The sequence below is a fragment of the Stomoxys calcitrans genome, chromosome 1 (genome assembly GCF_963082655.1).
Source record: "Stomoxys calcitrans chromosome 1, idStoCalc2.1, whole genome shotgun sequence".
In the NCBI taxonomy this organism is placed as follows: domain Eukaryota; kingdom Metazoa; phylum Arthropoda; class Insecta; order Diptera; family Muscidae; genus Stomoxys; species Stomoxys calcitrans.
This window is the reverse complement of record NC_081552.1, coordinates 198884098-198909644: the sequence shown is the minus strand read 5'-3', so window position 1 is coordinate 198909644 and position 25547 is coordinate 198884098. Positions and strand designations below refer to the sequence as shown.

Here is a 25547-nt window from a genome sequence, read left to right as displayed (position 1 = left end):
AAGAAAGGATGGTTAATGGTGGTGAGCAGCCAAAGTTCGGCACACCCGAACGTAACACGTTTTTATACCCTACACCACTACTGTGGTACAGGGTATTAAAACTTCGTGCATTTGCTTGTAACACCCAAAAGGAAGAGAGATAGACCCATTGATAAGTATACCGATTGGCTCAGAATCACTTTCTGATTCCATTTAGCTATGTCCGTTTGTCTGTCAATTTTCCAGTTTTCATTCGATCGTCTTAAAGTTTGGTACAGGCATGTTTTCGGCCTACAGACGAAGCCTATAGAAATTGGGCAAAATCGGTTTAGATTTGGATATAGCTTCCACATATATGTTCGTCCGATTTTCAGTAATAATGCAAAAAAATGGTCATTTGTTTGCCGATTCTTTTGAAATTTGGCACGTAGGATTTTTTCATGACTTTCGACATTACTGTCGAATTTCATGGAAATCGATTCAGATTTAGATAAAGCTCTCATATATATTGGGTTGCCCAAAAAGTAATTGCGGATTTTTCATATAGTCGGCGTTGACAAATTTTTTCACAGCTTGTGACTCTGTAATTGCATTCTTTCTTCTGTCAGTTATCAGCTATTACTTTTAGCTTGCTTTAGAAAAAAAGTGTAAAAAAAAAGTATATTTGATTAACGTTCATTCTAAGTTTTATTAAAAATGCATTTACTTTCTTTTAAAAAATCCGCAATTACTTTTTGGGCAACCCGATATATCGCCCGATTTTTACTCCTAGTGCCACTGCAAGCGCATTTATTGACCAATCTTGCCAAAATTATGCACAACGCTTTCCTCGACGACTACCACATTATCTAAGAAGTTTGCTCGAAATCGGTTCAGATTGAGATATAGCTCCTATATATATGTTCGTCAGATTTTGGGCAATTTACAATAATTTTGTCATTTGCCAATCGTAGTTATTACAGTTTGAACATATTTGCTAGCCAAAGTCCATCAAAGTTGGTTCAGAATTGGATATAGCTCCCACATTGTACTTATAGGGTAGGTGTTGGGTGTTATACAGTCGGCACCGCCCGACTTTTGCCCTGCCTTACTGTTTACTTTTAATTTTCTTGGTTTTCAAAGTATAAGCCTCATTTTAAGACTACCAATATCTCCTCTAGTCCACCAAAAAAAAGCATTAAAGTGATGCAAAGTATTCCTCGTCATTCTAAATTAATTTTAAAGCAGTTTCCGTCTCCTTTCATCATTTCGTTTTTCTGTTGAAACATTTTCTTCCACACTCATCCTTCCAATTGTATTAATATTAAATCTCCTCTCTTCCCCACCGCCTTCCACAAAAAAATATTCAAAAAAATTATACTGTCGTAATATTCATAAAATAACGTTTGACAAGGGACAGGGGAAGACTGAAGTAAATTCTTGTAATTAATTATGAAATTCTAATAAAAGGAGATGTTTTGATTGACAAAGCCCTTGTTAACACGGGAGAAAGGGATGTGCAGGAATACAACGTCTTTTCTTTTCAAATTTCCCCCTTCTTTCGGCTTTCTCACCATGGGCTTTGGCGTTTTTTGCACCGCAAACAAAAGAAAGGACTAGCATGTGCGACTGTTATAGGGAATACAAAAATGCCGCTTGGGCCTCACACTCGAAATGAGAAGTCCATTTAGCAGTGTTGACACAATAAACTTTCACTCACTTTAAGAGCTCGTCAGAGTATAATACAGTGGTCAAGTGCAGTAGTAGTGTGCTGATGGACGGGGGTGGCTCATAAGAATTTCAATTAATTTTAATTTCCTTAGTTTTTGCCATTCTCAAAGGAGAACGAGAAAACGTTCGTTTCAGTTTTTTTTTATGCCTTGGCAAACTTAATTTGTTCAACACTTTTCATTAGAACATGAATGGGGGCAGAAGCTTAAACAGAAGTTTTCCAAACGAAATTATGAAAGCTATGCAAATTGCCTAAGAAAGAAAAAACAAAAGATGAAAAAGATGCTGAGTGAATTTTGGAATTATTTGTAAACCATTTCAAAGGAAGCCAAGTTCAAATAGGGTCAACACACTCTAATGGGAATGAGTAGAAACAAGTAACAAGGCGTTAAGTTCGGCCGGGTCGAACTTAGCACATGTATACCCACCTCGGGTATATATGTAAACCACCTTTTAACAAAATCCGGTGAAAATTGCATACCTTATGTCCCATAGCAGTTATATCGAAATATGATCCGATTTGGACCAAATACTAATAAGTACAAGTCATTGTTCAGTTATGTATTGGGTTGCCCAAAATGTAATTGCGGATTTTTTAAAAGAAAGTAAATGCATTTTTAATAAAACTTAGAATGAACTTTAATCAAATATAGTTTTTTTGCACTTTTTTTCTAAAGCAAGATAAAAGTAACAGCTGATAACCGACAGAAGAAAGAATGCAATTACAGAGTCACAAGCTGTGAACAAATTTGTCAACGCCGACTATATGAAAAATCCGCAATTACTTTTTGGGCAACCCAATATAACAAAATATTGGTCTTTTTAGTAGCTGTATTTAAAAATAAACCGATCACAGATGTCGAAAAGCCTAACCTAAGTCAATATGTCAAATTTCAGTTAAACCGGATTATAAATGCGCCTTTTTAGAGGCCAAGACTTAAAATCGAGATATTGGTCTATATGCAAATCTTAAACAATCTAGGCCAAATTGTAGAAATATGTAAAGGGGCTTAACTTAACTCTCTGTTCCAAATTTCGGCAACATCGGACAAAAAATGCGCCTTTTATGGGCTCAAAATATTAAATCGAGAGACCGCTCTATATAGCAGCTATATCCAAATCTTGACCGATCTGAGTCAAAGTGAAGAAGAATGTCGAAGGGCCTAACACAACTCACTGTCCTAAATTGCGGCGATATCGGACAATAGAGGCGCTTTTTATGGCCCCAAAACCTAAAACCGAGAGATCGGTCTATATCCCAATCTGGGCCGATCTGTGCCATAATGCAGAAGTATGTCAAGGGGTTTAACTTAACTCACTGTCCCAAATTTCGGCGACATCGGACTAAGACCTAAGACCCTAAATCGGAGGATCAATCTCTATGGCAGCTATATCCAAATCTGGACCGATCTGAGCTAAATAAAAGAAGAATGTCGAAGGACCTAAAACAACTCCCTGTCCCAAATTTCAGCAAAATCGGATAATAAATGTGGCTAAATCGGCGGATCGGTCTATATGGGGGCTTTATGAGAATATAGTCCCATATAGTAACATGAAGGATGTCGAAGGACCTAACACAACTCACTGTCCCAAATTTCAGCAAAATCGGATAATGAATGCGCCTTTTATTGGCCTAAGACCCTAAATCAGAGGATCGGTCTGTATGGCAGCTTTATCCAAATTTGGACCGATCTGGGTCAGAATGACGAAGGATGTCGAAGGGCCTAACACAACTCACTGTCTCAAGTTTCAGCAAAATCGGATAATAAATGTGGCTTTCATTGGCCTAAGACCCTAAATCGGCGGATCGGTCTATATGGGGGCTATGTGAGAATATAGTCCCATATAGCCCATCTTCGATCTTAACCTGCTTATGGAAAAAAAAAGAATCTGTGGAAAGTTTCAGCTCAATATCTCTATTTTTGAAGACTGTAGCGTGATTTCAACAGACAGACGGACGGACATGTCTAGATCGTCTTAGATTTTTACGCTGATCCAGAATATATATAATTTATAGGGTCGGAAATGGATATTTCGATGTGTTGCAAACGGAATGACAAAATGAATATACCCCCATCCTTCGGTGGTGGGTATAAACATTATGAAATTTCAATGGGGCGGAAAGTTGTAAAAAACTAGTAGTAAAGCTTACGGCAGTGTTTCTTGTTCACTCTCTTTAATTTAGAGATATTGATTATCGTTAAAAGGACAATTACCAATAGAATATCTCACGCCCAATATTGTAGAGATGTGACCAAAATTGTGGCTTCTACAGCCTTAAAATACAATATCGGATAAAGGATATATATGGGAGCTTTATCTAAATCTAACCCGATTTCTATAAAATTTTGCACACATATCAAGACCTCAAATAAAGCACCTCAAGGCAAATTTTGTAAACATTGAACCAAAATTGTGACTTCTACAGCCTTAAAAGGTTATATTGGATGAAAGATATATATGGAAGCTACATCTAGATCTGAACCAATTTTAAAAAAATTTTGTGCGCAGATAGGGACGTCATAATCATGTAAAATTTTGTAAAGATCGGACCAAAATGGTGGCTGTTACAGCCTTAAAACTTAATATCGGATGAAAGATATATATGGGTGCTATATCTAATTCTGAACCGATTTTTATGAAATTTTGCGCTCGTATTGGAACTTTATACAAAACACCTTATTCAAAATTTTGTAAAGATCGGACCAAAATTGTGGCTGCTAAAGCCATACAATTTCATATCGGATGAAATATATATATGGGAGCTATAAGTAAATCTTGACCGATTTTGACGAAATCCTGCACACATGTGTGAACGCCACATAAAACACCTCATGCCAAATCTTGTAAAGATCGGACCCTTCAAAAGCCATATCGGATGAAATATATACATGGGAGCTATATCTAAATCTTGCGGGCTTGCGGGAAAGATGATGAGACGTTGCAGCATTTTCTATGTCATTGTCCGGCTTTCGCGGCTTACAAATACCGGCACTTAGATGGGGACACAATACCAGGCAGGAACTAACTTAGGGGCGTGGCATTGAAAACAATTAAGGATTTTACAAGTAGCACGGGATTCCTTACTTTTATCATTCTGTTTGTAACTCCTCCAAATATTCGTCATAGACCCCATAAAGTATACATATTCTTGATTGCACATGACATTTTAAGTCCATTTAGCCATGTCCGTCTGTCTGTCGGAAGCACTCTAACTTTCGAAGGAGTAAAGCTAACTACTTGAAACTTTGCTAAAGCTAACTGCTTGAAATACTTCTTATAAGTTTGGGTGGGGGTTGGGATTGTAAATAGGCCATATCGGTCCATATTTTGATAGAGTTGCCATATAAACCGATTATGAACCTTGACTTCTTGAGCCATTAGAGGGCACATTTCTTATCCGATTTGGCTGGAATTGTGCATGAGGTGTTTTGTTATGATTTCCAACAGCTGTGCTAATTTTGGCTTAAATCGCCTCACAACCAGATACAGCTGTCATATAAACCGATCTTGGACCCTGACTTCTTGAGCCACTTGAGGGCACAATTCTTATCAGATTTGGTTCAAATTGTGCGTGAGGTGTTTTATCATGACCTTCAATAACTGCGCTAAGTATGGTTGACATCGGTCCATAACCAGATATAGCTGCCATATAAATCGAACTGAGATCTTTATTTATTGAGCCTCTAGAGGGTGCAACATACGTGTCAAATATGGTCTGAATCGGTCTATAGCCTGATACAGCTCCCATATAAACTGACCTCCCTATTTTACTTCTTGAGCCTCTAAAGGGCGCAATCCTTATTCGATTTGGCTGAAATTTTACACGAAGACTTCTTATGTGGTCTTCAACATTCAATTTAATAAGCATAGCAATTCTTTTACTTTATATGGAACAAAAGTTTCCTTGGAGTATTTATTTTCGACAATTAAAGAGCTTGTACTCCAGGAAAGGAAGGGTGGAAAGGTGTACTCCATTCTTAAAATACTTTATTTTAGCCCGATATTTTTATGATATCTGATTTAGGGGTGCTTTCGGAGGAGAGGTGGTCCTCCGATACTTGACCCTGAAAAAATATCAGCATCGTGCTCTTCTCTCATGGCCCCAAAATAGGTTATCAAATTCGTTTTCTAATCTCAAATACCTTTCATTTGAGCCACATATTGGCATGGTCGAAAAATTGTTTCCCTTTGGGTTTGTTTTGGGAAAGGGATGATGCCCTCTAAATATATTTTCCTACATCTGAATATCAAATTCGTGTTCTACTCCCAAATACCTTTATTTGAGCCCCATATTGCGATGGTCACACAAAAATTGCTATTTGTGGGGTATTTTGGAAAAGGGGTAGACCCCCGGAAAATTGGTCCCGAAAATGGGTATCAATTCTTGCTCTACCCCCAATACCTTTCATCATAGGCCCACATTGTCATGGTCGTTAAATATGCCCGATTCAGGGGTGTTTTGGGGATTGGGGTGGTCGCCCAAACACTAAGCCCGGAAAATATATCAGTAACGTTCTCTATTCTCATATATCTATATATCATTTATTTGAACCCCATATTGCCATTGCTCTCAAAATTGGATATCAAATTAGTTTTCTAATCTCATTTGAACTCCTTATTGCAAAAGTCAGCAAATATGTCCGATTTGGGGTATTGACCCTAAAAACTATAAATATTAAGTTCCGCTCTCTTTAAGACCCAAATTGTCTTGGTGAGCAAATACGTCCTACTTGGGAGTTGTTATGGTGGTGTGACGTGCCCTGGACAGTTGTTCCCTAATGTTGATATCAGATTCATGGTCTACTCTCAAATACCTTTAATTTGAGCCCCATATTTCCATAGTCGGCAAACATGACCGGCATGGGGGGTGTTTTGGAGGATGGGCGACCACTCAGTGAGTTGGCCTTGAAAATATATATCGGATTCGTGTTCCACTTTAAAAACCCTCTTATTCGAGCCTCATATTGCAATAGTCAGCATATACTTACTTACGTGGTGTTGTGGCGGTGGGGTGGCCCCATAGGCACTTTTCCCGAATATTGATTTCAGATTCGTGCTTAACTCCTAAAGACCTTTCATTTGAGCCCCATATTGCCAGTGTCATAAATTTTTCCCCTTTGGGGAATATTTTTGGGGAGAGGCGGCCCCCCAAACGCTTGGTCCCATATTTAGATATAAAATTCGCATTCTACACTCAAATACCTTTTATTTAAGCCCCATATTCCCATGGTCAATAAATAAGTCCTGTTTGGGGGGTGTTTTGGGGAAGGGGTGGAACTCCAGAAACATGGCCCCACATTTGGATATAAGATTCGTATTCTACTCGCAAATACCTTTCATTTGAGTCCCATATTGCCATGGTTGGTAAATATGTCCGATTTAGGGGTGTTTTGGGGCTTGGGGTGGTTCCCCTAGCACTTGGTCCGACAATTGGATGTCAGATACGTTTTCTTATCTTAAATACCTTTCATGTGAGTCCCATATTGTCGTGATTGGTCTACATATATGTTTGGTAGGTTTTAGGGTGGGGCGGCCCCCCTAGGTACCCATCCAAAATTTGGATACCAAATTTTTATTTTTAGGGTACTATATGAGAGCACACAAAATTTTGCTTAAATCACACCACTCATCTCCGAGATCTGGCGTTTCTGAAAATTAAGGTAAGGGGGAATGTCCGATATCAAAAAATGTAGTACCCTATTTTCACCACGGGGTCATTATGCATCATCTGTGAAAATTTCAAGAAAATCGGTTCAGCCGTTTCTGAGTCTATAAGGAACACACAAACATACAAACAAACAAACAAACACAAATTAATTTTTATACCCTCCACCATAAGATGGGGGGTATACTAATTTCGTCATTCTGTTTGTAACTATTCGAAATATTCGTCTGAGACCCCATAAAGTATATATATTCTTGATCGTCGTGACATTTTATGTCGATCTAGCCATGTCCGTCCGTCCGTCCGTCTGTCTGTCGAAAGCACGCTAACTTCCGAAGAAGTAAAGCTAGCCGCTTGAAATTTTGCACAAATACTTCTTATTAGTGTAGGTCGGTTGGTATTGTAAATGGGCCATATCGGTCCATGTTTTGATATAGCTGTCATATAAACCGATCTTGGGTCTTGACTTCTTGAGCCTCTAGAGGGCGCAATTCTTATCCGAATAGAATGGAATTTCGCACGACGTGTTTTGTTATGATACCCAACAACTGTGCCAAGTATGGTTTAAATCGGTCCATAACCTGATATAGCTGCCATATAAACCGATCTTGGGTCTTGACTTCTTGAGCCTTTAGAGGGCACAATTCTTATCCGATTTGAATGAATTTTTGCACGAAGCATTCCGTTATGATATCCAACAACTGTGCCAAGTATGTTTGAAATCGGTCCATAACCTGATATAGCTGTCATATAAACAAATCTGGGGATTTGACTTCTTGAGCTTTTAGAGGGCGCAATTCCTATCCGATTTGGCTGAAATTTTGCATGACTTATTTTATTTTTACTTTCAACAACTTTGTCAAATAAGGTTCAAATCGGTTCATAACCTGATATAGCTGCCATATAAACCGATCTGGGATCTTGACTTCTTGACCCCTAGAGGTCGCAATTATTATCCGATTTGCCTGAAATTTTGTACGACAGATCCTCTCATGACCATCAACAAACGTGTTTATTATGGTCTGAATCGGCCTATAGCCCGATACAGATCCCATATAAATCGTTCTCTCTATTTTACTTCGTGAGCCCCAATGGGCGCAATTCTTATACGAATTGGCTGAAATTTTACACAGGTCTCCAACATATAATTTAATTGTGGTCCGAACCGGACCATATCTTGATATCGTTTTAATAGCAGAGCAACTCTTTTCTTATATCCTTTTTTGCCTAAGAAGAGATGCCGGGAAAAGAACTCGACAAATGCGATCCATGGTGGAGGGTATATAAGATTCGGCCCGGCCGAACTTAGCACGCTTTTACTTGTTATATATAAGATTTTTCGCCAAATAAAAAATTAGAGCAAATATCTTGCTGATTGTAGTCAAGGATATATACTTTTCTTCTGGTGTATCACTCTTACAAATTTCTTAAATTATTAAATTTAGATTTCATAAATTGTGCCTCCATTCAAAAAAACATGCACACAATAATTCAGCGGCGTTCACAATAATCATTCTTGATGCCTTTGAGTGTTGTAGTCGACACCACCACCATCATAAAAAGACCGCAAGCCTACATCGAAAGCGCCATAAGTACAACTGTATACAAAAAGTCCTTGTTTTAATTAGTAGAATAGTAGCAGCACTCGCTGTATACATGAAGCAACATAAAACAAATCTTTTGATTTTTTCTGTCTCTTTCTGTGAGTTCTTTCTTTCATCTTCGCCCTCTCTCTCTCTCTCTCTCTCTCTCTCTCTTGGAGGGTACTTACACTTTGTAGATGCTTAAAAGGCGACATGCAAACTCACGCAAGAAATATGTTTGCAATTGTTGTTAATAACACTAAGGACTTTTGTCCTCACATGCCCCTCTCCCTCCCTCTCTCTCTCTCTCTCTCTCCCGGGGTACTCAAATGCCTTCTTTACATTTTCAGCAAGAAATACTTAATGAAAAAGTTTTGCCAATTGTTGTTGGATTTCTTTTTGTTCTCTGTGTTTTTGGCTGGCAGTCACTTAAGGAATTTGAAACATTTATTTAATGCGTTCTATTAATAAGGGACGACGACAACTACAACAATGAACACCAAACGTAGAACATTTGTTTTATGTTATGCTGAAGATGAATCACAGAGTATGTCTTAAATTACAGCAATGTTTGGGTAAAATGACAACTTTGGCAATAACACCAAATGTTGCAGAGATTCGACAAGGTTTTTAAGAGGTTCTAATTAGAGAGCTAAACTATCTAACAAATCGAATAGGTAGGAGGATGAATTTGTCTTTGTGAAGGGCCACGAGTGGCACAGATTTCTTTCCATCACAATTGAACCTAAAATTGTCTTCAAATACCGTCTTGACAATTTATCCTGATATTATATGAATGTTTTCTGCTTTAAGGATCCGAAATCTACTTAATTTTCGCAATATACCTTTAGGATGCAATGAAATCTGCAACAATATTTGCGACATATTTAAACTTCAATGGAATCTGACTCATCTTCAAAGTTTCAGTTACCCCTGTGCCTTAAAACGCTTAGCAAATCAGTGTCGACTAGAGACCTACTAAAATTATATGGCGGCATATATAATTTGAAGGCCATCGTGGCGTAGAGGTTAGCGTATCCGCCTTTGACGCCGAATGCCTGGGTTCAAATCCCGCGCGTGAACTTCAGAAAATGTTTCAGTTGTGGTTTTCCTCTTACTAATGCTGGCTACATTTCTGAGCTATCCTGCCATGTTAAAATTTCCCTACCTAGGGGTAGCGCTATGCGGTACTGCATACGGACTCGGCAATAAAAAGGAGCCCCATTATCATTAAGCTCAAACATTAATCGGACTGCACTCATTGATATGAGAGAAGTATTCCCTGTATTTAGGAAATATAATAGGCCGGGTTGGTTTGTAAAGACAAGTAAAAGCGTGCTAAGTTCGGCCGGACCGAATCTTAGAAACCCACCACCTTGGATTCTGCTAAAAATGTATACGAAGTAAATTTAGTTGAAGGGCATAATTTATTCTACATACCAAATTTCTGTCAAACCAACAAAAATTAAAGCTACAAGGAACCGAACAAAGATGATGGATTGTCCAGGTTATATGGGAGCAATATCTGGTTATAGACTGATCTGGACTGAACTTGGTACAGTTTTTGAAAGTCGTAACAGAACACCTCATGCAAAACTTCAGCTAAGTCGGACAAAAATTGCGGCTTGCAAGGGCTCAAGAAGTCACATCGGGAGATCGGTTTATATGGGAACTATATTAGGTTAAAGACCGATTTGGACCGTTCTTAACACAGATGTTGGAAGCTATCACAGAACACTAAATACAAAATTTCAACCAAATCTGACGAAAATTGCGGCTTGTAAGGGCTCAAGAAATCAAATCGGGAGATCGGTTTATGTGGGAGCTATATCAGGTTAGGGACCGATTTGGACCGTTCTTAACACAAACGTTGAAAGCCATAACAGAAAACTACCTGCAAAATTTCAGCCAAATCGGACGAAAATTGCAGCTTGTAATGGCTCAAGAAGTCAAATCGAGAGATCGGTTTATATGGAAGCTATATTAGGTTTTAGACCGATTTGGACCGTACTCGGCACTATTGTTGAAAATTACAACAGAACACTACCTGCAAAATTTCAGCCAAATCGTACAAAAATTGTGGCTTGTAAGGGCTCAAGAAGTCAAATCTGGAGATCGGTTTATATGGGAGCTATATCAGGTTAAAGACCGATTTGGACCGTTCTACACACAGATGTTGAAAGACATAACAGAAAACTACCTGCAAAATTTCAGCCAAATCGAACGAAAACTGCGGCTTGTAGGGCCTCAAGAAGTCAAATCGGGAGATCGGTTTATATGGGAGCTATATCAGGATATAGGCCGATTAGGACAGTACTTGGCAATAATATTATAAGTTATGACAGAACACTTCACGCAAAATTTCAGCCAAATCGGACAAAAATTGTGGCTTTCAGGGGCTGAAGAAGTCAAATCGGAAGATCGGTTTATGCGGGAGCTATATCATGTTATAGACCGATTCGGACCGTACCTAACTCAATTGTTGGAAGTCATAACAAAACACTACGTGTAAATTTTCCACTGAATCGGACAAAAACTGCGACTTTCAGGTTCACAAGAAATCAAATCTGGAGACCGGTTTAAATGGGAGCCATTTGTAAATCTGAACCGACCTACATCAATATTAAGTATCTGTGCAAAATTTCAAACGGCTAGCTTTACGCGTTCGACCGCTGTCAGACAGACGGGCGGACGGACATGGCTATTTCGAACCAGAACGTCGAGGTGTTACACACGGAATGACTAGATTAGTATACCCTCCACCTATGGTGGTGGGTATAAAAAAATTGAGCTAAAACTTTGCACAGATTCTTTTTTTGTCCATAGGCAGGTTTAGTTTGAAGGTGGGGTATATATTGGACTAAATCTCTTATATAGCCAATTTTGAACAGTAAGTTATGTTAGGCCCTTCGACATCTTTTTTTAATTTGGCGCAGATCGGTCCACATTTGGATATAGCTGCCATATATTTCAATCTTTCGATTTTAAGTATTGGGCCCATAAATTGCGCATTTATTGTCCGATTTCGCTTAAATTTAAGACAGTGAGTTTTGTAAGACTACTCGGCATCCTTTTTCAGTATGGCCTAGATCGGTCCAAATTTGGATATAGCTAGCATATAGACGGATCTCTCGATTCAAGGTCTTGAGCCTATAAAAGGCGCACTTATTTTACGATTTCGCTGAAATTTGACACAGTGAGGTGTGTTAGACTCTTTGACATCATTTTTGAATTTGGCCAATAACGGTCCAGATTTGGATATAGCTGCGTTATAGTCCGATTCCTCGATTCAAGGCCTTGATCCCATAAAAGCCTCATTTTTTGTCCAATTTTGCTGAAATTTGGCACAGTGAGGTGTGTTAGGCCTTTTGACATCATTTTTGAATTTGGCCCAGATCCAGATTTGGATATAGCTGCCATATAGTTTGATCTCTAGATGTAAGGTTTTGGGCCCATGAAAGGTGCATTTAATATCCAATTTCGCTGAATTTTCACACAGTGACTTATGTTAGGCTCTTCGACATTCGTGTCCTTTATAGTTCAGATCGGTTAATATTTGGATATAGCAGTCAAAAAGACCCATATTAAGCCAAAATTTAACAATGACATGTATTTATAAGTTCAATGTTCGAGCCCAATTTGGTCCAAATCGGACCATATTTGGATATAGCTGCTATGGATGCATAAATAATGCATTTAAGACAGGATCATGACAAAAGGTGGTTTACACATATTCCCTAGGGTGGTGGCCTTTATACTTGATTTTTTCACTGCTCTGCTCTTTTTTATTAATTTTGCCCTCTCTTTCTACGCCATATGGAACTGGCTTCGCGCATTCTTTCTTTATTTCACATTCCATTCCTAATCCCATTCCCATATTTTTCGCCTCATAAATATCGCATTTAAATATGAACGAAATCTATTTTTTGTACGGATTAAAATAAAAAACAAAACAAAAAACTATTTTCTGTGTGAGTCTGTCACCCACAATTGAGATTAAGAAGCAAAAACAGACATTCAAAATCCCCTGTCTTTATTTAGTATTCTCCATTCATAGAAACTAAGACAGTGTGAAAATTGTTTTTTTCTTTTGGCATCAGAGAGACAATGCGAACAACAGCCACAATGGCATGCATTTACTTAACATTCATCATTTCGTTGTGGGTTGTTTGGGCGCAGGCTTGGGGGGGGGAAAACGATTGCTGGCAACACGCAGCTCAAAATGTCCTGATTTAGTTTTAAAAGACACCATCATCAAAACTATTGCCATCTTTACCGCCCACCCTATTCCCTGTCGTTGTAGTCGTCACCAGCCTACGTTGCTGTTTGCAATCCTTGCACAATTTTTCGCACTGATGCAAAGCGGCTGTAAATTTAGTTTTGTAAAAGTTTCACCACTACGCAGAGCAAAGTTTTTCCTAGGCATGTTCCATTACATGCTTCCAGGACATGCTATGTCGAAACATATCAACAACATTAGTTAACAACCAAACTGGAAAAAAAAACTAAATTTAAGAATAATTTTAGTTGAAATGCCTTGTGCTTTAAATACTCTTGTCTGTATGCTATTTCGAGATGATGGCTAACTATGACAAAAGAGGGTGGTTTTTTTGTAGAAAGTATTTAGAGAGATCCCATAAGAGCACCGCTTCTACTTCTGTCGAAATCAGTTAATAAATAAGTTCTTTATGGGTTCGAGATTTATAATCAGGAGGTCGGTCTGTATGAAAGCTATATGCAAATATTGTTTGATCTGAACCGTACATACAAAGAATATCCAAATATCTACTACAACGTGCTGTGGCAAATTTTAGCGAAATTGGTTCGAGACTTTTAATCGGGAGGGTGGTTTTTTTTTTGTCTGATCCAACTTCGACTAAAATTGTTACAAGTGTGGAGAAATTTAATGCCACAAGAGCACCACACGATTGGGACATCTATAAGGCTGAGCTTGGAAAATATAAGGGCGAGCTGAGAAAGGCTCAGAACAAATCCTGGGTAGAGGATACTCCAGCTCCAGGGAGGATACGTCTGAGGCCTCTAGGCTAAGGAAGATTCTGTCCTCGAGACCTATTACGGTGGGGTATATCCAGAAGTCAGAGAATGTATGGACAATGTCTAGTGACGAAACACTAGAACTACTCGTTGATACACATTTCCCGGGAAATTCTCCAACGTACAACGTGGCGCCATAAGAGGTTGTCACTGATATTCTTTCGTCGGAGGCCATTAGGGAAATTATGTCTGAGCCGAAAATCATTTGGGCGATAAGAGTTTTCGACTCCTTTAAGTCGCCAGGCCCTGATGATGTATCACCGGTACCCGTTGAATTACAAGCTGTGTCTGATAGACTGGTTCCCTGGCTTAGGGAGATATACTTTGCTAGTATCAGAATGTCATATATACCTATGAGATGGAGGGACACGAAGGTCATTTTCATTCCGAAAGCTGAAAAACCCTATCACACGCAGGCGAAAGATTATCGTCCTATTAGTCTGTCATCATTGATAGAAACATATCTTAGAGCAAAGATTCCTGGAGTTCGCCTGTCGCGGCAGCAGCATGCATATAGTAAAGACAAATCAAATGAAACAGCCCATCACGACCTAGTCGGCTACACAGAGGGTTCTCTCGCTGTCAAGGGATATACAATGGTAGCATTTCTTGACATTGAAGGTGCTTCCAATAATGTAAAACCGATGTGAAGGAGTTGGAGTTTCTAGGCATCAACTCTATGACACACTGGTTGAAAGTCATAACAGAACACTATACGCAAAATTTGAGTCAAATCGGATAAAAATTGCGACTTGTAAGGATTCACGAAGTCAAATCGGGAAGATCGGTTTATATGGGAGCTAGAGCGATTTGGACTGTACTTAGCATGAGAGTCATAACAGAACACTATGCGCCAAATTTCAGCCAAATTGGACAAAAATTGCGGGTTCCAGGGTGTCAAAAAGACAAATTGGAAGATCGGTTTATATGGCAGCTACTTCAGGTTATAGACCGATTTAAACCGTTCTTGGCACAATTGTTAGAAGTCACAATAAAACACTATATGCCAAATCGGACAAAAATTGCGGCTTCCAAAGTCTCAAGAAGTCAAATCGGGAGATCGGTTTATATGGGAGCTATATCAGGTTCTTGACCGATTTGAACTGTACATGGCACAGTTGTAGAGAGTCATAACAGAACATTTCATGCAAAATTTCAGCCAAAACGGATGAAAATAGCGGCTTCCAGGAGCTCAAGAAGTCAAATCGAGAGATCGATTTTTATGGGAGCTATATTAGTTTATGAACCGATTTAGACCGTACGTGGGACAATTATTGGAAGTCAAAACAAAACACTACATGCTCAATTTCAGCCAAATCGGACAAAAGTTGCGGTTTCCAAGAAGTCAAATCTGGTAATCGGTTTATGTGAGAGCAATATCAGGTTATAGACCGATATTAACCGTACTTAGCACAGTTGTTGGAAGTCGTGCCAGAACACTTTTTTGCATATCAAAACAACACATTTCATGCAAAATTTCAGCCAAATCGATTAATAATTCCCCCCACAATATACTCAAGTAATCAAGATACGAGATCGGTTAATATACTGATAGAAATATGATGGTACGGTAATGACGGCAATATTTTTTATTATTATTTTTTTCGTGTCATTGGCAATGATTTTTAGTACCATTTGGTATTGATTCAAAACCAGACAAAAGAGGCTATTACAAACTGACGGCGCCACATTTGCATTCTTGTCATAGCTCTAGAAGTTTTGTTGAGCTTTGTACTTCAAATAATAAATAAAATGTTTTAATACAATTTGAGTGCTTAAAAACGTGTTCACTTGCTCGAAATTGGTGAAAATAGAATTAGTACAAATTATAAGGACATTCTAGATCAAACAAGTAAAAGCGTGCTAAGTTCGGCCGGGCCGAATCTTATATACCCTCCACCATGGGTCGCATTTGTCGAGTTGTTTTCCCAGCATCTCTTCTTAGGCAAAAAAAAAAGGATACAAGAAAAGATATTCTCTACTATTAGAGCGATATCAAGATATGGTCCGGTTTGGACCACAATTAAATTATATGTTGGAGACCTGTGTAAAATGTTAGCCAATTCGAATAAGAATTGCGCCCTTTGTGGGCTCAAGAAGTAAAATAGAGAGATCGATATATATGGGAGCTGTATCGGGCTATAAACCGATTCAGACCATAATAAACACGTATGTTAATGGTCATGAGGGAATCCGTCGTACAAAATTTCAGGCAAATCAGATAATAATTGCAAAATTTCAAGCGGCTAGCTTTACTCTTTCGGAAGATAGCGTGCTTTCGACAGACAGACGGACGCACGGACGGATATGGCTAGGTCGACATAAAATTTCACGACGATCAAGAATATATATTCTTTATGGGGTCTCAGACGAATTTTTCGAGTAGTTATCAATCAGAATGACGAAATTAGTATACCCCCCATCTTATGGTAGAGGGTATAAAAACATGGTATACTCTTGTGTGGAAAACGATGCTGTTTTGGTGTATTCATATGAAATTTACTTCTGGGAATCAATGGATGTGGAATCAATTGCTGAATATAAAGAATTGAGGTTGATCATGGTTGATTCAAATTTGCAAATTTGCAATTTTTGCTATATAGACCGATTTCCCGATAAAGTGTCTGAAGCCCATAAAAGCATTATTTTTTATCCAATTTCACTGAAATTTGAAACAGTGAGTAGTTTTAGGCCACCCCCCATCCGAACCAAATGTGGTAAAAATAGGACTGCATTTAGATTAAGCTGTCATATAGACCGATTTGCCGGTTAAGGGTCATAAAAGCTTTATTTACTACCCGATTTTGTTGAAATTTGAAATACAAAATTCAACAGTGAGTTATATTAATAAGACCACTCAATGTCCTTGCCGAATTTCGGTGCATAAATTATCCAACTTTCATCGGATTGTGACAAAAGGCGGTTACCAAATATACTCGAGGTGTTGGGTATCCAAAGTTCGGCCCGGCCTAACTTAATGCCTTTTTATTTGTTTTTTTTCGATTCTATACCACAGTGCGACGCAGAATTGCGCGGGCGGTGACTTGTGCAAAATTTGACGGCACAAGAATTCATGGACAGTCAGACGGGCATAGCCAAATCGAATCAGGAAGGGATTCCAAGCCGATCGGTACTGTTGTCACTGTGTCTAGCTCTTCTCCTTCTTAGCGTTGCAAACAAATGGCCAAAGTTATGATATCGTGTACCACAGTGCTGGTGTATATATGTCAACCAAAATTATGTATGCCCTTTACATTGTGATTCAGATAATCCAACATCGTTATAGATGTCCAAAATACTTGCATTGTGTGTGCGGATTAGGATTGCTACAAGTCACGATTTAATTAAAAACGTCGCAAACAATATCACAAGATTTTTCCTGGAATTGTGTAACACAATATGTTTACTACCATCACCACATCAGAGGCTGTGGCTGGTACAGTATCCACACGCACATGAATGTAAAGATGCCTCAGAGAGAGGTAGCACACTGCCGCCTTACATCCATTGTGTCATTTGCAATTCCAATGAGGTTTAGCGCTTCCAGTCTCATTTATCCGTAGCCCAAGCTATGGCTGGTTGTTCATACCACATTGTCACCCAATGCCAAACGGCTTATAACGACTCACTGACTTTCATATTTAGTATGTAGTACTCGGCACTGGTACTGGGACTGGCACTTTGTTAGTTGACATTTCGCTATACCGGATCAGTGCACTTTTTCACAAATGACAGAGTGTGGCAGTACTAGTAGCCTCGCAAGCTCACTTTAATTAGACACGTATCATATGACAACTGCAGGGTATGAACTAAGTAAAACATGAATAATTATTCCATTCAAACGAAGAGGAAATATTTTTGGCAATGCGAATTGATAAGCTAGCCAAAGCTAAGCAAGGAATGATTTAACTACTAAAAAACAAGAAAAAACTCTAAGTTTTCACCAAATGATCATTCCATGCTATGTGATGAACCAAACAACAAGCAAAGGGACACAGATTGTCAAATATCACGAATATAAGACATCTAGGAAATTTCCTAGATATGTTATTACAATAAATTTTATAACAAACATTTTTCAAATTTCATTGAACTTGAATTTGTTTGGTTTTATTTATGTACTCTATTGCTAAATTTAGCTGTAATAGTCCATCGAAATGTTATCACTCAACTTACCTCAAAATTCTCATTCATACTCTTTAAGGCTTTCGGATAAATGTTATTCTTCTTGTTTTATATAAACATTGTCGTATTGATTTTTTTTCTGAAAGAAAGATATGAAAAATGTACTGAATCACAACGTATTTCATTGGCTGATAAAATAGAAGGAAAGTGTCCTACAAAAGACTTGGAAATGGAAAACATCTATAAAAATGCTAACAACCACGGCAGGGGGGAAATGCTATTCTAAGTAATTGTCTGTCAACATTTGTTTTGAAAATGGTGTCAATTCTCTCCCTCCCTATTATACCACCAAACGTAACCCTCCTTCCGAAATGTGCGGTAAGACACAAACAAGTGGCGGATATGGGAGATAATCATCTTAATGCCGGCTTACAGTTCCGATTGCCATACATTTATTGCTTATCTGTTGGCAAAAACAATGAAGTAGAGAGAGAGCGAGAGAGGAGAAAACAAAAACGCAATATTTGCTTGTAATTATTATTTCCTTTTACACAATGAAAGAAAAGAAAACAAGTACACTGACAGAAAAATTACGGTACTTTAGGCAGTATGCCTGGTATTATTTTGGTTGCGTCATGAGCAAAAATTTTAATACCATTAGGTATCAATTCAATACCCGACAAATGGGGCTATTATGTACTGACGGTGTCACATTTGTATTCTTGTCATCGCGACAGAAGTGTGGTTGAGCTATGTACTTAAAATAGTGACCCATTCTAGAATATTTTTTAAAGAAGTAAAAAGGCTTTAAGTTCGTTCGGGCCGAACTTTGGATACCCACCACCTCGGGTATATACGTAAACCCCCTTTCGGCACAATCGAGTTGAGCTATGTACTTAAAATAGTGACCCGTTCTAGAATATTTTTTAAAGAAGTAAAAAGGCTTTAATTTCGGTCGGGCCGAACTTTGGATACCCACCACCTCGGGTATATACGTAAACCCCCTTTCGGCACATCCGATGAAAACTGGATAACTTATGCACCCAAATTCGGCACGCACATTGAGTGGTCTTATATATATAAGTCACTATTGAATTTTGTATTTCAAATTTCAACAAAATCGGGTAATCAATAAAGCTTTTATGACCCTTAACCGGCATATCGGTCTATATGACAGCTTAATCTAAATGCAGTCCTATTTTAACCATATTTGGGTCGGATGGGGGGTTGGCCTAAAACTACTGACTGTTTCAAATTTCAATGAAATTGGATAAAAAATAATGCTTTTATAGGCTTCAGACCCTTTATCGGGAGATCGGTCTATATCGCAGCTATATCTAAATATAGTCCGATCCAAAACATATTTGGGGCGGATGTCGGGAGACCTAAAACTACCAACGGTTTTAAATTTCAGCAAAATCGGATAATAAATAGGGCTTTTGCGGGCTTCAGACCCTTTATAGGGAAATCGGTCTATATGACAGCTATATCTAAATATAGTCCGATATGACCCATATTTGGGCCCTACGTTAGGAGGCCTAGAACTACTCACTGTATCAAATTTCAGTGAAATTGGATAAAAAATAATGCTTTTGTAGACTTCAAACCCTTTATCGGGAGATCGGTCTATATGGCAGCTATATCTAAATATAATCCGATCAAAACCATATTTGGGGCGAATGTTGGGAAACCTAAAATTACCAACAGTTTAAAATTTCAGCGAAATCGGATAATAAATAGGGCTTGTATGGGCTTCAGACCTTTTATCGGCAGATCGGTCTATATGGTAGCTATATCTAAATATATTCCCATCTGAACCATATTTAGGTTCGAAGGTTCAAATTTCAGCGAAATCGGTTAAAAAATAAAGCTTTTATTGGCTTTAGACCCTATATCGGCTGATCGGTCTATATGGCAGCTATATCTAAATATAGTCCGATCTAGACCATATTCAGGTCAGATGTCGGGAGGCTTAAAATAACCCACTGTTTCAAATTTCAGCGAAATCGGTTAAAAAATAAAGCTTTTATTGGCTTTAGACCCTATATCGGCAGATCGGTCTATATGGCAGCTATATCTAAATATAGTCCGATCTAAACCATATTTAGGTCAGATGTCAGGAGGATTAAAATAACCCACTGCTTCAAATTTCAGCGAAATCGGTAAAAAATAAAGCTTTTATTGGCTTTAGACCCTTTATCGGTAGATCGGTCTATATGGTAGCTATATAAAAATATGCACCGAACTAATCCAAAATTAGGTCAGATGTGGGGAGGCTTAAAGTAACCCACTGTTGCAAGTTTTAGCGAAATCGGTAATATATAAAGCTTTTATGGTCTTCAGACCCTTTATCGTGAGATCGGTCTATATGGTAGCTATATCTAAATATAGTCCGATCTGAACCATATTTGAATCAGTTGTCAGGAAGTCTTAAGCTACTCACTGTTTAAATTTTCAGCGAAATCGGATAAAAAATAAAGCATTTATTGGCTGTAGACCCTTTATTGGTAGGTCGATCTATATAGCAGCTATATCCAAATATGGTTCGATTTGGCCCGTTCAGGAACTTAACTTAACAAGAACTTAACTTAACTTGCATCAAAAAGACGTATCTGTGTTAAATTTTAGCTCAATATCTCAATTTTTGAAGCCTGTAGAGTGATTGCAACAGACGGACGGACAGACACACGGACATCGTTAAATCGTCTTAAAAATTTACGACCATCCGAAACATATTGTATATACTTTGTAGGGTCGGAAATTGATATTTCAATGCATTGCAATCGGAATGAATAAATGAATATACCCCCTAATTGCGATTTGTAAGGAATCAAGAAGTCATATCTGGAGACCGTTTTCAATGGGAGCTGTATCAGGTTATGAGCCGATCTAGACCCGACGTTGCATAGTTGTTGGACGTCATTACAGAACACTACAATACATGCAAAATTTCAGCCAAATAGGATTAAAATTGCGGCTTTCAGGAGCACAAGAAGTCAAATTTGGAGATCGGTTTATATGGGAGCTATATCTAAATCTGAACCGATTCGTAATCCCCAATGACCACCATCGATATTAAGTATCTGTGCAAAATTTCATGCCGCTAGCTTTACGCGTTCGACCGCTATCGTGATTTTGACAGACGGATGGACGGACATGGCTAGATCGACTAGGAAAGTTGAGACGATCAAGAATATATATACTTCAAGTCATTTTAGACGAATATTTCGAGGTGTTATAAACGGAATGACTAGATTAGAACACCCCCATCCAATGGTGGTGGGTATAATAAAATGTTTTAATAAAAGTTGAGTGCATAAAAACCTGCTCAAATACTTGAAAGCGGTGAAAATGGAAATAGTACAAATTCTAAGGACATTCGAAATGAAAATCGGGCGAAATACATATATGGCAGCTATATATAAATTTTAACCGTTGTACAAAGTTTTGAGAAGATTGGTCAAAAAATGCGAGAGCCACTGCAAGCTCTAGGAGTGAAAGTCGGGCGATATACATATATGGTAGCTATATCTATATCTCAACCAATTTCCATGAAATTCACCAAAAATATCGAGAGTCATAAGAAACTTCTTTCTGCCAAATTTCAAGTGAATCGGTTAACAAATGGCCATTTTATTGCATTATTACTGCAAATCGGACGAACATATATATGGGAGCTATATCCAAATCAGAACCGTTTTTTTTTCATTTTCAATAGACTTCTTCTCTAGGCCGAAAAACATGTCTATACCAAATTTGAAGACGATCGGATGAAAATCGCGACCTGTAATTAACATGGACAGACAGACGGACATAGCTAAATCGGTCCAGAAAGTGATTCTGAGTCGATCGGTATACATATCAAAGGGTTTGTCTCTCTTCCTTTTGGGTGTTACAAACATATGCACAGTAGTGGTGTAAGGTCAAATTATTGTCATTGGTTTGGTTCATTAGGTGGTGGAATAATCAATAACGGTTTGGTACTTCAATAAATAACGGTCTGGTGCTAAAACCAATAACAGATCGGTATTAAAACCAATACCAGTTCGGTAATAAGGCTAGTACCAAACGGTAATAATCATTTTATGTTTCATCCATACCATCCGGTATTGTTTTTGTACCATACAGTGTTTGGTATCAACTTTTTCTTTATTTTTCTTATTTATTTATTTATTTATTCATTTAATGAATATCTACACAACAAGATTAAATCTTTTATTGGGTTGCCCAAAATGTAATTGCGGTTTTTTTAAAAGAAAGTAAATGCATTTTTAATAAAACTTAGAATGAACTTTAGTCAAATATACTTTTTTGCACTTTTTTTCTAAAGCAAGCTAAAAGTAACAGCTAATAACTGACAGAAAAAAGAATGCAATTACAGAGTCACAAGCTGTGAAAAAATTTGTCAACGCCAACTATATGAAAAATCCGCAATTACTTTTTGGGCAACCCAATAGTTATAGTGCTGGCTTATAAGAACAGTCATATATCTTTCTTAAGAAAAAAAAGAACCATTTTTAATGTAATAAACATTTTCGAAAATCATTATGGAAAATAATTAAAACAAATAAAAGCGTGCTAAGTTCGGCCGGGCCGAATCTTATATACCCTCCAACATGGATCACATTTGTCTAGTTTTTTTCCCGGTATCTCTTTTTTTAGGCCAACATAAGATAAAAGAAAATAATGGCTATGTTATTGGAGCTATATCAAGTTGTGGCTCGATTTGGACCATAATCGAATTGAATATTGGAGACTATAGTAGAAGTCATTGTGTAAAATTTCAGCCAAATCTAGTAAGAATTGCGCACTTTAGGGGCTGAAGAAGTAAAATAGGGAGATAGGTTTATATGAAAGCTGTACCAGGCTAAAGACCGGTTCAGACCATATTTGACACGTATGTTGAAGGTCATGGGAGAAGCCGTTGTACAAAATTTCAGCCAAATCGGATAATAATAAAGCCCTCTTGAGGCCACACAAGTTATTGAAAGTCATAACAAAACACGTCATGTAAAATTTCAGCTAAATCGGATTATAATTGCGCCCTCTAGAGGCCCAAGAAGTCAAGACCTCAGATCAGTTTATGTGACAGCTATATCAGGTTATGAACCGATTTCAACTATACTTAGCACAGTTGTTGGAAGCCATTACAAAACAGCTCGGATAAGAGTTGCTCCCTCCAATGGCACAAGAAGTCAAGATCCAAGAACGGTCTATATGACAGCCATATCCAAACATGGACCGATATGGCCCATTTACAATCCTAACCGACCTACACTAATAAGAAGTATTTGTGCAAATTTCGAATGGCTAGCTTTACTCCTTCGAAAGTTGGCGTGCTTTCGACAGACAGACGGACGGACGGACATGGCTAGATCGACATAAACTGGCATGTACTTTATGGGGTCTTAGACGAATATTTCGAGGAACTACAAACAGAATTCATCCTATTTTTAAGGGTATACTATACATGCGCAGAGGTTAGCATGTCCGCCTATGACCCTGAACGCCTGGGTTCGAATCCTGGCGAGACCATAAGAAAAATTTTTAGCAGTGGTTTTCCACTCCTAATGCTAGCAACATTTGTGAGGTACTATGCCATGTAAAACTTCTCTCCAAAGAGGTGTCGCACTGCAGCACGCCGTTCGGACTCGGCTATAAAATGGAGGCCCCTTATCATTGAGCTCAAACTTGAATCGGACTGCACTCATTGATATGTGAGAAGTTTGCCCCTGTTCCTTAGTGGAATGTTCATGGGCAAAATTTGCAATTTGCATTACACAAAAACACATGCATTGGGAAAAAGTACAGCTAAAAGACAGGGTTGTCGAGCGTGGTTATTATGTAATTGTATCATAGGGACGTTTTGGCAATTGACACGATTGAAATACAACATTCCAATGCACGGCCATTGAAGCGATCACATCTAATATGGTTGAAAAGTCTTTTAACCAAAGACGAAACGCATAGTGGTTGGTGTGTGTTTCTATCTTTGGCTTTCCTTTTCCATTTGCAAAGAAAATCTCCAATCATTGCACTCGTCTCAAAAGAGAAACAAACAAAAAATCTTTTATTTTTGCGATATATATCTTTCATCCGATATGGTCTTTTAAGGCTGTAGAATCCACAACTTTGGTCCGATCATTACCAAATTTCCCACCATGCGTTTTGTTTGATGCCCCCAATATGTGTGCCAGATTTCATCAAAATCAGTCCAGATTTATATGTAGGTTAGGTTAGGTAAAAGCGGCCGTCCTTTACAGACTCACTTAGACAATTTTAAGTCCATAGTTATACCACAGTAGCAACAGACCAAGGTCTCTGCGGGGATTGGAACCCATAACCCCTGCTCTGGCAATCCGAGCACGCCTCCAACTCGTCTACGGAGTGCCTAGATTTACATGTAGCTCCCATATATATATTTAAGCCGATATTTGCCTTAAAAACTGCGGTGGCCAGAATTTTTATTCTTTTGTGGAAACATGTTGCTGTTCTATCCAATACTTCACTAAGTATACAAAATTAAAGTCTAACAAGATTTAGACATTATTTCTATATATTGGAAGGCCACCGTAGTGCAGAAGTTAGCATGTCCACCTATGACGCTGAACGCCTGGGTTCGAATCCTGGCGAGAACATCATGAAATTTTTCAGCGGCGGTTATCCCCTCCTAATGTTGGCGACATTTGGGAGGTACTGTACCATTTGGCATGGCAGCCATGTAAAAACTTCTCCACAAAGAGGTGTCGCACTGCGGCACGCCTTTCGGACTCGGCTATAAAATGGAGGTCGCTTATTATTGAGCTTAAAACTTGAATCGGACAGCACTCATTGATATGTGAGAAGTTTGCCCCTGTTCCTTAATGGAATGTTCATGGGGAAATTTGTATTTTTTCTATATATTGGAAGTAGTAGGTAGCCTCGGTGGGGTAGTTTATTATATAGTCGGCTGAGCCCGACTTAAGCCTTTTAATTACTGGTTTGCTAAGAAAATGAAATCGAACGTCAAATTAAAAATTGAATCACAAATGCCTTTGTAAATTGCAATGTATGAAGCCAAACTCGGCCACAATTTCAAAATATAAAATTTAGAAGTCGAATATCTTTGAAGCCAGTGAAGATTGACGTATGTCAAGCTGACCTTATGTAGGGATTTTTGAGCACTACCCAGCCAAGATTGGACAGCCTGAACAATTTTTCAAAATGCAGCGTTGAACAAATTTAGGGGCCTGCAAAGAGGCGACCGGACCACCTAGGACCTTGAAATTTTGCACATCTATCCCATTGTGCAACAGTTTCCATGCTATCAGAATATGCCCCAAATTGATATTTAATCATTGACAGCATAGAATTATCTACCCATTTAAGAAATGTAAATTATTCTCAGTTACAAAACAGAGAAAAAGAAACCCAAAACCTATTTGTCA

General features: G+C 38.3%; 1 protein-coding gene and 1 long non-coding RNA gene across 2 annotated transcripts in view; one reads left to right on the top strand and one right to left on the bottom strand.

Annotated features, from left to right (window-relative positions):
• Positions 1-25547, top strand: part of LOC106088126 (uncharacterized) — a 527532-nt gene that overhangs the window by 176683 nt on the left and 325302 nt on the right. The gene's annotated exons all lie outside the window — the stretch shown is intronic.
• LOC131998144 (uncharacterized) overlaps positions 1-25547 on the bottom strand; it is a 195235-nt gene that overhangs the window by 141139 nt on the left and 28549 nt on the right. Inside the window, exon 2 of the long non-coding RNA XR_009398607.1 lies at positions 18172-18259. This is a non-coding gene — a long non-coding RNA (uncharacterized LOC131998144). The remainder of the gene's footprint in view (positions 1-18171; positions 18260-25547) is intronic.